Source organism: Rana temporaria, chromosome 4 (genome assembly GCF_905171775.1).
Source record: "Rana temporaria chromosome 4, aRanTem1.1, whole genome shotgun sequence".
Classification (NCBI taxonomy): Eukaryota; Metazoa; Chordata; class Amphibia; order Anura; family Ranidae; genus Rana; species Rana temporaria.
The window spans coordinates 320,064,594-320,075,577 of record NC_053492.1 but is presented as its reverse complement, the minus strand read 5'-3'; positions in this window follow the sequence as shown (position 1 = coordinate 320,075,577).

The following is a 10,984-nucleotide window of genomic DNA, read 5'->3' as shown; positions in this document are numbered from 1 at the left end:
TTTGAGAGGCAGTGCTCACTACACCAGGTACCACCAGACCAATGGGTCACTATTTTGTCGGGGAAATTGTCGGGCAAAGCCAATGAAGCCTTTCGGGCTCTCGCTCCAGAGGATATTTCACAATATCAGCAAGTTAAAAAGGCGCTGCTAACCCGATATGCCGTAACGCCAGAAGCCTACCGCCGTCGCTTCCGGGAGTCCAAGAAGATGGCTGTGGACTCCCACATGGAATGGGCCAACCAGTTACAAAGGGTGGCATCCCTTTGGGTCCAAGGCCAACACCGGGGAGGAAGTATTGCAGCTGTTCCTAATGGAACATTTCTTCCAAGACCTGGCCGCAGACATACAAGACTGGGTACGATATCGCCGTCCCGCTAACTTAAACGAGGCGGCTCGGCTAGCAGATGAGTACGCGGAGACAAGGAAAGTAAGCCAGGGTACTATGCGGCTGGCTCAGAAGGTAGAACCGCGTACTCCAACCGTCACCCCACGCCCAGAGTTTCGGGCTCCAGTCCCACCACGTCCTCAGGGGCCTAGCAACTATCCCCGGGATTCGCCTAGGGTGACGTGCCATCACTGCAGCGACACGGGACATATTGCTCGTTATTGCCCTTTGAGAGCTACAAATAACAATTGGAGACGCACAACACCCAACACAGAGGTCACTCCATCACGTCCCTCTGCGGCCCACTGCCTGGAGACCGAGGGGGGCCCTGAGGAATGTCTGGGAATTTGGTATGAGGCAGACCCAATACAAGCGGCCTCTCCAGATAACCGTCAGCATCACCGTCAGGAGGTACGAGTGAATGGACAAGTAGCACAAGGCCTAAGAGATTCCGGGACTACTATCACTCTGATTCAAAAACATCTGGTAAAGCCAGAGAACGTGTCCACTCACACAGTTGCCGTCCGGGTCGCAGGGGGTGCTGTATTTCGCGTACCCACCGCACGGGTGCACTTAGACTGGGGAGCCGGGTCAGAAAAGACCACAGTTGGTATCATGGACAACCTACCTGCCGAGGTGGTGCTGGGCAACGACATTGGCCCTCTGACTTCGGCTTATTTACCTACACCTGCTGCTGCTTGTGCCGTGACCACCCGCGTTGCTGGAATCAACCCGCTTGCTGCTGAGAACCGGGTAAGAGTACCTTCCCCGACATGTACTGTAGATCCGGCACAATATCACAGTCTAAAATGGGAATGTGACAAGTTGGCCAGTGAGAAATCAGAGATGCAACGACACTATGTCATGTATTATGAGATGTCCCGTGGCTTGAACATTGAAATGCACAAACAGGCGGAAATTGTCAAAAGATTAAATGGGATTTGCATCCAGGTGGTGCCGTATCTGTCCCAAGAGCATCAGCAACAGGTTTTGGGAGCCATTGAGAGAGCAAAGCAAGTGACTGTTCCAGAATTGAATTCTATTATTCACCGTCACCATCAGCTACCGACCTGGTAAGCCAATGGGAAGGCCGACGGACTGTCCAGGCAAACGGAACTTTTACCCTAACAGCAGACCGGACATCCCCAAGTTGATCCGAAAAGGATCAATCCGGGTCTGCCGGAGTGTTCCACAAAAGGGGAGTAGTGTAACGGACATATGCATGCTGCCGGGACAGTTATAATCTTCAGGCAGGAAGGACTACAAGGAACTGCATGGCTTGTCACAATTGGATGTACCACATTGCTCAAAGGGTTAATTGGACAAGTCTCTTTCATTGCTGAATGCTAATATTCCCTTCACATAGCTAATGAGAACTCTCTCTTGTGTAGGTAACAGCCCCCCTGTGAGGTGTATGCTGATGGGGATTATGTGTGAGTGATAATTGTTTTAAAGGTTAACTGAATTCTATTGAGAAAGGAATGTGCCTGGCCAGAAAATGTTAAGTGGTTTGCGGTACCGAAGCATCTAGAGACTGGTCAAGTGATTAATTCAAGGAGATGTCATTGTTTCAGGGGGTCTGTGTTGAAGCCCCCTACTGGGTGAAGGGGGGGGGGGCGGAAACTGTCATTGTTCTTGTAACAGTTGTAAGCAGATATAAGCAGGTGAAATATGCCAAATAAAGTCAGTCTGCTTGACCCTTCAAACGTAGCCCGTCTCGTTTCTTGGAAGGGCGTTCGATGGGATATACCGGCGGTACCTGCATATCATAACTTGTCAGCAAAAAGGACGTCTCCAACGGCTGATACCCCTCACTACCAGTGGGTAGCCGTTACAGTAACCCTCTCCACTTCCATGAGAGCTAAATGCATAAAACATTAAGGATAATTTGGCCAGCCCCTCTGTCCTTTTTTTTAAGATTGGCAGCCCAGTGGACAGGTAAGAAGTGTCATAATCCAAAAAGAAGAATGCACACTGTCCAAATAGAAGCACATTTTGACATACATAACTTACCATTAACAAGATAATAGGAGACCAAAAATGTATAGTGTACAATTTGAGGGCAATCTGGCAGGCCCTTTTACTACATGCTTTGGAGAATTTTAGGAGACCAAACATTTATAGTGTACAATTTAAAGGTAATTAGGCAGGCCCTTGCACTACATGCTTTGGAGAATTTTAGGAGACCAAACATTTATAGTGTACAATTTGAAGATAATCAGGCAGGCCCTTGCACTACATGCTTTGGAGAATTAATGCAGAAATCTTACCACAAAAGAGGTATACTGTGTATGGGTTTTGCAAAGTCAGCCGACATTTTGGGGTGGAAGGGAGGCTTATAGAGTTTGTGCACCCAAAAAAAAAGGACTCTTGCACTCTGCATGAATTTGAGGACAATAATAAGATCGTCACACATTTTAGGGGGCGTTTAGGGTAAACATAAAAATGAAGCAGCAAAAAAAATTACGTTACTAGGCCAGGTGTGTATGAGCCCAGGGTAGCATGCTGGGGAGGTTAGTAAGGAAAATATGCATGTAGGCCAAGAAAAAGCTTACAGCATGCATGGGGTCAAAGAGGACATTCATAGCATATTACAATAATGGGAATCCAAAAATTTGTAAAAGACATTAGAAAACATTAAGTACATAGAATTTGGTATTAAAGAATAAAATGTACCCGAATATAGTCCTTCTGTAGGACTTGTATGATGGCACAACAGGTCTCTGGAATAATGACTCCCAGAGCCTGGGGAGAGATCCCAGTGGTAAACTTAATATCCTGGAGACTTCTCTCTGTCGCCAAGTACCGCAAGGTGGCTATGAGCCTTTGCTCTGCTGGAATAGCAACCCTCATGCAGGTGTCATGCTTCCTAATATAGGGGGACAGCAAGGAAAACAGTCCGTTATTCGGAGATAATTCCTAAAATCATTAGGATTATTCTCAAAATTTGTCACGATTAAGCAACCAATTTTTGGTCCAACGACTCCTCCTCCTGTTCCTTGACCGGGCTAGAGTCAAAGCAATAACTCCAAGCCCATAAATAGCACGCTCTCTCGTAGGATTGCGCAACATGGCTGGTTGACGAACGACTGTTCAGAAACGAACTGAAAAGCACGAATCAACACTGACCAAACTTCTACTAACTCGAGATTAGCAGAAGGAGCCCAAAGGGTGAAGCATGAGAATTAAACTTCCTCTTGAAGTGTCGTAAGTACGTTGAAACGTCACTACGTTTGTGTTTGTTGGCTGAAAAAGTTCTGCCGTGTGTATGAATACCAAGTTCACGGACAACACCTTTCGGACAAAAATCTACGGAAAAGTCAGATGGAAGTCCGATCGTGTGTACGAGGCTTTAGACAACATGATAACATTACATCTCTTAACTTACAATATGAGGATTAAATACCCCAACAAAAAGACATAGGGCCATATTCTTAAACAAGTTACGTAGGCGTATCAACAGATACGCCTACGTAAGTCCCTTTCCTATGTTTAAGTGTATTCTCAAAATGAGATACACTTAAACATGCCTAAGATACACCAGCCTGCGCCGTTGTATCTTAGACTGCAATATTTACGCTGACCGCTAGGTGGCGGTCAGCGTAGAATATGCAAATGACTACTCACGCCGATTCTCGAACGTACGCTTGCCCGCCGTAGTGTTTTAACGTCGTTTCCGTAAGCGATACGCGGCGTAAAGATAAAGATGCCCCCTAGGTGGCGTACTCAATGTTAAGTATGGCCGTCGATCCCGCGTCGAAATTTCAAAATTGAACGTCGTTTACGTAAGTCGTCCGTGAATGGCGCTGGACGCCATTTACGTTACAGTCAAAACAAATGACGTCCGTGAGACGTCATTTAGCGCGATGCAAGTCGGGTAATTTACCCGACGGAGCATGCGCATTACGATCGGCGCGGGAGCGCGCCTAATTTAAATGATCCACGCCCCCTGCCTGGATCATTTGAATTAGGATGGCTTACACGGGTGGACTTTACGCGATGCCGCCGCAAGTTCACAGGTAAGTGGTTTGGGAATCCGGCACTTGCCACTTAAACTTGCGGCGGCGTAACGTAAAGTACATACGTTCCGCCGCCTGAAATGTATGAGAATATGGCCCATAAGGTCTTACCAGAAATAAAACGATACTCTGCAGATGTAAATTTTTTACAGGAGACACATTTAGCACAAGATATCAGGGATGTAGTGGGGTCACAATACAAGGGGTATCTTACGGTATATGGTTACAGTGCTGGGGGGAATATCTATGGTGTAGAGGGGTCAGAGTGCTGGGGGGATATCTATGGTGTAGAAGGGTCAGAGTGCTGGGGGGATATCTAGGGTGTAGAGGGGTCAGAGTGCTGGGGGGATATCTATGGTGTGGAGGGGTCCGAGTGCTGGGGGGATATCTGGGGTGTAGAGGGGTCAGAGTGCTGGGGGGATATCTAGGGTGTAGAGGGGTCCGAGTGCTGGGGGGATATCTGGGGTGCAGAGGGGTCTGAGTGCTGGGGGGATATCTAGGGTGTAGAGGGGTCAGAGTGCTGGGGGGATATCTAGGGTGTAGAGGGGTCAGAGTGCTGGGGGGATATCTATGGTGTGGAGGGGTCCGAGTGCTGGGGGGATATCTGGGGTGTAGAGGGGTCAGAGTGCTGGGGGATATCTAGGGTGTGGAGGGGTCCGAGTGCTGGGGGGATATCTGGGGTGCAGAGGGGTCCGAGTACTGGGGAGGCATCAATCTAGCAGATATATTATATGCACAGGACAGCTTTGTTACTTTATGTATGTAGTGTTTTCCCACTGTTTCTTTTCTGTACAGAATGATTGTGTTAATGCGGAGCACCACCCAAAAGTGTCTGATCTGATGATTTTTACTAGTAAAAATAAATAAATAATAAAAATGACATAAATCTTTCCCATAGTTTGCAGACGCTATAACTTTAGCGCAACCCAATCAATATACGCTTATTGTGAAAAAAATTGTGTAGAACACAGGTGTCAAACACAAGGCCCGCGGACCGAATCCGGCCCTCCAGCTCATTGCATGTGGCCCTCGCACCTCTCCGGCCCTCCTCTGACCCTCCTCCAGACCCTTACTTTCTGCTTTCAAGTAATGCATCCAGCTTCTTCCCAGAAGCAGCATAAGGTAAGGGAGGTGCACTGTGATGTAAAGGAGAGTAGAGGACCGAACTTCTGATGGTGGGGTGGCTCTTGACATCTAATGTAAGGGGAGGGGATGCGCTAGACATCTAATCTTACAGATACAACCAGCCTTTTGAGGGCAATCATAATGCTGATGCGGCCCACAATGAAATTAAGTTTGACACCCTTGGTGTAGAAGAATATATATTGGCCTAAACTGATTAAGAAATTTGTTTTTTAACCACTTAAAGCGGAGGTTCACCCTAAAAACCATCTCTATATACAATTACATCCAGCATACTGCTGACATCTACAGTATTCTGGTATTTTTTTTTTTTCGCTGTACTTACCGTCTTATAGTTCTTTTCACCCGGCTCAGAGTTCTCACTCCCGCAGGGAGTAGGCGTTCCTATGAAGAGGCGTAGATGATTGACGTGCGGGTAGGGCGCATCACGCGTTCCGAAAATAGACGAACTAGGACTCGACTCTATACGGCGCCTGTACCTGCCGTGTAGAGCTGACTGCGCAGGCGCTGTATAAAGCCGAGTCCCACTTCGTCTATTTTCGGAACGTGTGACGCGCCTTACCCGCACGTCAATCATCTACGCATCTTCATAGTAATGCCTACTCCCTGGGGCAGTGAGAACCCGGAAGCCGGGTAAAAAGAACTATAAGAAGGTATGTACAGCGGAAAAAAAAAAATACCAGCATACTGAAGATGTCAGTATATAATTGTTTTCGGGTGAACCTCCGCTTTAAGGACTGCCTAACGCGGATATACGTCTGCAGAATGGCACGGCTAGGCACAGTCACGTATATATACACGTCGCCTTTAAGAGCCCAGCCGTGACCCGGCCTGAAACTTCGTGACCGTGCCCACGGGACCCTCAGAGCCGATTTACTGTGGCAATGTCAGTAATCGTCTGTTCCCTGATATAGGGAACGACGATCACTGACGTCACACATCCAGCCCCGCCCCCCTACAGTTAGAAACACACATGAGGTCACACTTAACCCCTACAGCGCCCCCTAGTGGTTAACTCCTGAACTGCAATTGTCATTTTCATAGTAATCAATGCATTTTTATAGCACTTTTCGCTGTGAAAATGACAATGGTGCCAAAAATGTGTCAAAATTGTCCGATGTGTCCGCCATAATGTCTCAGTCACGAAAAAAAATTGCTGATCTATCATTAGTAGTAAAAAATAATTATTAATAAAAATGCCATAAAACTATCCCCTATTTTGTAAACGCTTTAAATTTTGCGCAGGCCAATCGATAAACGCTTATTGCGATTTTTTTACCAAAAATAGGTAGAAGAATACGTATCGGCCTAAACTGAGAAAAAAAAATGTTTTTTTAGATCTTTTTTGGGGATATTTATTATAGCAAAAAGTAAAAAATATTGCATTTTTTTTCAAAATTTTCTCTCAAAAAATAAAAACCGCAGAGGTAATCAAATACCACCAAAAGAAAGCCATATTTGTGGGGAAAAAAAGGACGCCAATTTTGTTTGGGAGCCACATCGCACGACCGCGCAATTGTCAGTTAAAGCGACGCAGTGCCGCAAAAACTGGCCAGGTCCCTTACCTGCATAATGGTCCGGATCTTAAGTGGTTAAAAACATTTTTGGGATATTTATTATAGCAAAAAATATATTTTTTTTAAAAAAATTGTTGCTCTTTTTTTGTTTACAGCGCAAAAAATAAAATACCACCAAAAGAAAGCTCTATTTGTAGAAAAAAGGACGCAAATTTTGTTTGGGTACAGCATTGCATGACCGTGCAATTGTCAGTTAAAGAGACGCAGTGCCAAATTGTAAAAAGTGCTCTGGTCAGGAAGGGGGTAAAATTTTCTGGTGAAGAAAATTATACAAACAGTATAAATAACACCGCGCTACTTGAATGAACATACAAATGGAAGCCAAACACAACAGAAATAGATCAATTCTGTAAAAACAAACGATAAGACAAAAAAGTGTAGCGCTAAATATATGTACAATTAGGAATGATTGAGACAAACCTAATTACTCAAGGTTAAAACATGATAAATAATCGTGAGTCCACAAATAGAATAGAAAAAAGGCTTAATGGTAAAGTCTCTTAACCTGCCTGGCGGTCTTCCCGAGTCTGACACGGGGTTAGATTTTCCTGCTGCGAGCGGAAACCCCGTGTCAGACTCGGGCTTGCCTCGCTAGATCCACAGGCATGTTTTACTTACCTTGTCCCTGGATCCAGCGATGCCACCGCGCTGTGTGAGCGAGCAGGACCTCGCTCGATTCACACAGTGCCTCCGTGTGACGCCGATCTCCGTTCCCTGCGACGTTACGACGCACGGGGACGGAGAACGGCGCCAAATTCAAAAAAGTAAACAAACACCTTACATACAGTATACTGTAATCTTATAGATTACAGTACTGTATGTAAAAAAAACACACCCCCCCTGTCCCTAGTGGTCTGTCCTGTGTCATGCATGTCATTTTATATAATAAAAACGTTTCTTTCTCCCTGCAAACTGTAGATTGTCCATAGCAACCAAAAGTGTCCCTTTATGTCAAAAATAGTTTTAGATCAGCTAAAAAACAGCGATAATAAATTATAATCACTTGCAGAATTGTGCGATAGCGATTTGTGGGGAAATTCGTCATAAAAAAAAAAAAATAATGACAGCAACAATTCTGCAACTGAGCAAATTTCAGTGATTTTGATTTGATTACATTATTGAATAATTTTTATTATAATTATATTATTATTTGTTATAATTATTTATAATTATTTATTATATTATAATTTATAATTTTGTTTTTAAAAAAATGTCATACCCGGGATGCCTATTAGAAGCTTGTTTGGTCAGATTTAAGTGAGTTATTTCTAAAAATTACAGACCTACAATATAAAACGCCAAATTTCCTTGCAAATAATGGTACCGCTTTTAGCATGTTTTTTCTGACAGAATCATACCGCCAGGGAGGTTAAGCAATAATAAAAAACTCCAAAAAAAATTGTGAGTCAATCAGCAATAAAGTGACTTGTCTTCACAGGCATAGAGTGACAATCTGAAGTGCATCCACCACCGAAAATAAATGGAGGCTTACCGGATTCAGTGGACCCAAATAGGATAGAGGGTCTCTATCCTGGGAAACACAGTTGGTACTGATCTGTGAGAGAGCAAGGAGTTGCGGTAAATTCTCATTAACTGCCCGTTGGGAATGTTGCCTATCCACTGCCTGTGGTGACAGCTGTTTGTTGCTGTGATTTTGAACCACTTACATGGGTCCAAATCCTTAAACATCAAAGGCTGTTATTGGGATAATCCTTCTCCTGGTACGTTCATTACATTGCACTGGACCTCTCCCTCCTGCCTGCCATCTAAGATACCTCTAGAAGTTGGATACCATCATTTACAAGTCTTTATGACCCATTAGGTATAAGCCTATTTGGGTCCACTGAATCCGGTAAGCCTCCATTTATTTTCGGTGGTGGATGCACTTCAGATTGTCACTCTATGCCTGTGAAGACAAGTCACTTTATTGCTGATTGACTCACTAATTTTTTTGGAGTTTTTTATTATTGCTTAAGAGACTTTACCATTAAGCCTTTTTTCTATTCTATTTGTGGACTCACGATTATTTATCATGTTTTAACCTTGGGTACACGTCATTAGGTTTGTCTCAATCATTCCTAATTGTACATATATTTAGCGGTAAAATTTTCTGGGGCTGAAGTGGTTAAAGAAGTTCTTCACCTCTTTGAAAAAATAAAATGGACACCGACTTCAACTGGACTGGTCCTTCCCCAACCTTTAGGTCCACAGCGCCAGCATGCTTACTAAGGGAAGCTGCCTCTGACTCCTTGCAACTTCACAGTTGGCTTCCCACTGCGCATGTGAGATGCATTGTGCTTTGTGAATGGTCCTGCAGCCTTCTGGGACACGTGAAGTGTCCCAGAAGGCTGTGAGCAGAGGGCAAACTTCTACTTGGATCGCCTAGGCTAGTGTTAGCGAACCTTTGCACCCCAGATGTTTTGGAACTACATTTCCTATGATGCTCATGCACTCTGCAGTGTAGTTGAGCATCAGGTATTTCCAAAACATCTGGGAGGCCAAGTGGGTACCTGCAGGGCTGATGCAATGATTTTTGACACCCTAGGCGAAACCTTATTTTGCCTGCCCCTTAGCTCCACCCCTGACTCCTTCCCCTTTGCCCTGCCCATGTATACCCAACCTTTTAATGAAGCACCCATCAAATGCAGCCTCACCATTGCCCATCAATGCAGCCTAATAGCGCCCATGAAATGCAGCTTACCAGCACCCATGGAATGCAGCCTACCAGTGCCCATCAATCCAGCCTACCAGCGCCCATTAATCCAGCCTACCAGCATCCATCAATCCAGCCTACCAGCGCCCATCAAATGCAGCCTACCAGCGCCTATCAATGAATGTTTGCTTGCTTTCTTTCATTTGGGAGTTGGGACACAGACCACCGCCGCTGCTGTGCCTATGACACTATGGGGGAGATTTACTAAAGCTGGAGAGTGCAAAATCTGGTGCAGCTCTGCATGGTAGCCAATCAGCTTTTATCTTCAGCTTTTTCAGTTAAGCTCTGACAATAAAACCTGGAAGATGATTGGTTTCTATGTAGAGCTGCACCAGATTTAGCATTCTCCAGTTTTAGTAAATCTCCTATGTGCAAACGGAGCAGCGGCTGCCTGCTGAGGCTTAGTAACTTGCTGCAGAGTGAACAGAGTAGGAACACCAGTGGCTGGGCGCCCTAGGCAGCAGTGCGCCTAGTGGTGGCACTGCCACTGGGTACCTGTCATAACCAGGTACCTGCTCCCCCCCCACAAAAAAAGTTCCAAAAGAAGAAAGGGATGGGGCATATAGGTGAACTTTCGCTTTATGGGGGAAATTCCACTTTGAGCCTAGGTTCCCATTGGAATGGGTTAGAAATCTTGCTGAACTCGCACGATTTCTAACCAGGCGATTTGGTCCGACTTTAGTGGAGATTTGACAGACATCTGTGGGTGTTCCTGTGCATATGTCTATACAAGTCGCCTCCCAAAGTCGCCAAAAGTAGTACAGTAACTACTTTTGGGAATCGGTGCGGCGCTGCACCGCTTCGGATGGTGCTATTGCCGCCGATTTGGCATGCGATTTGACATGCCAAATCATACCAATGTGAACCCAGGGTAAACTATGAAAATAAGTGCCAGAAGTTGATGGGTCGCCATACACAGCTGCTCCAGTCTCCATCCAGGTACCTGAATAAAGGAGAACCCAGAGGAAACAACGCCCGGTAACGGTAAAAGCTGGCATACATGATTACAGGTGCTATCACTCTGTAGTATTGGAGTGTACAGCTGTGCAGTGCCAGGCAGTCACCCCGATAATAAGCACCCTCTTTGTCCTCAGCCCCAGGGTCACAGACGACTTGCACCCTGACATCTGGCACAGTACATGACGGT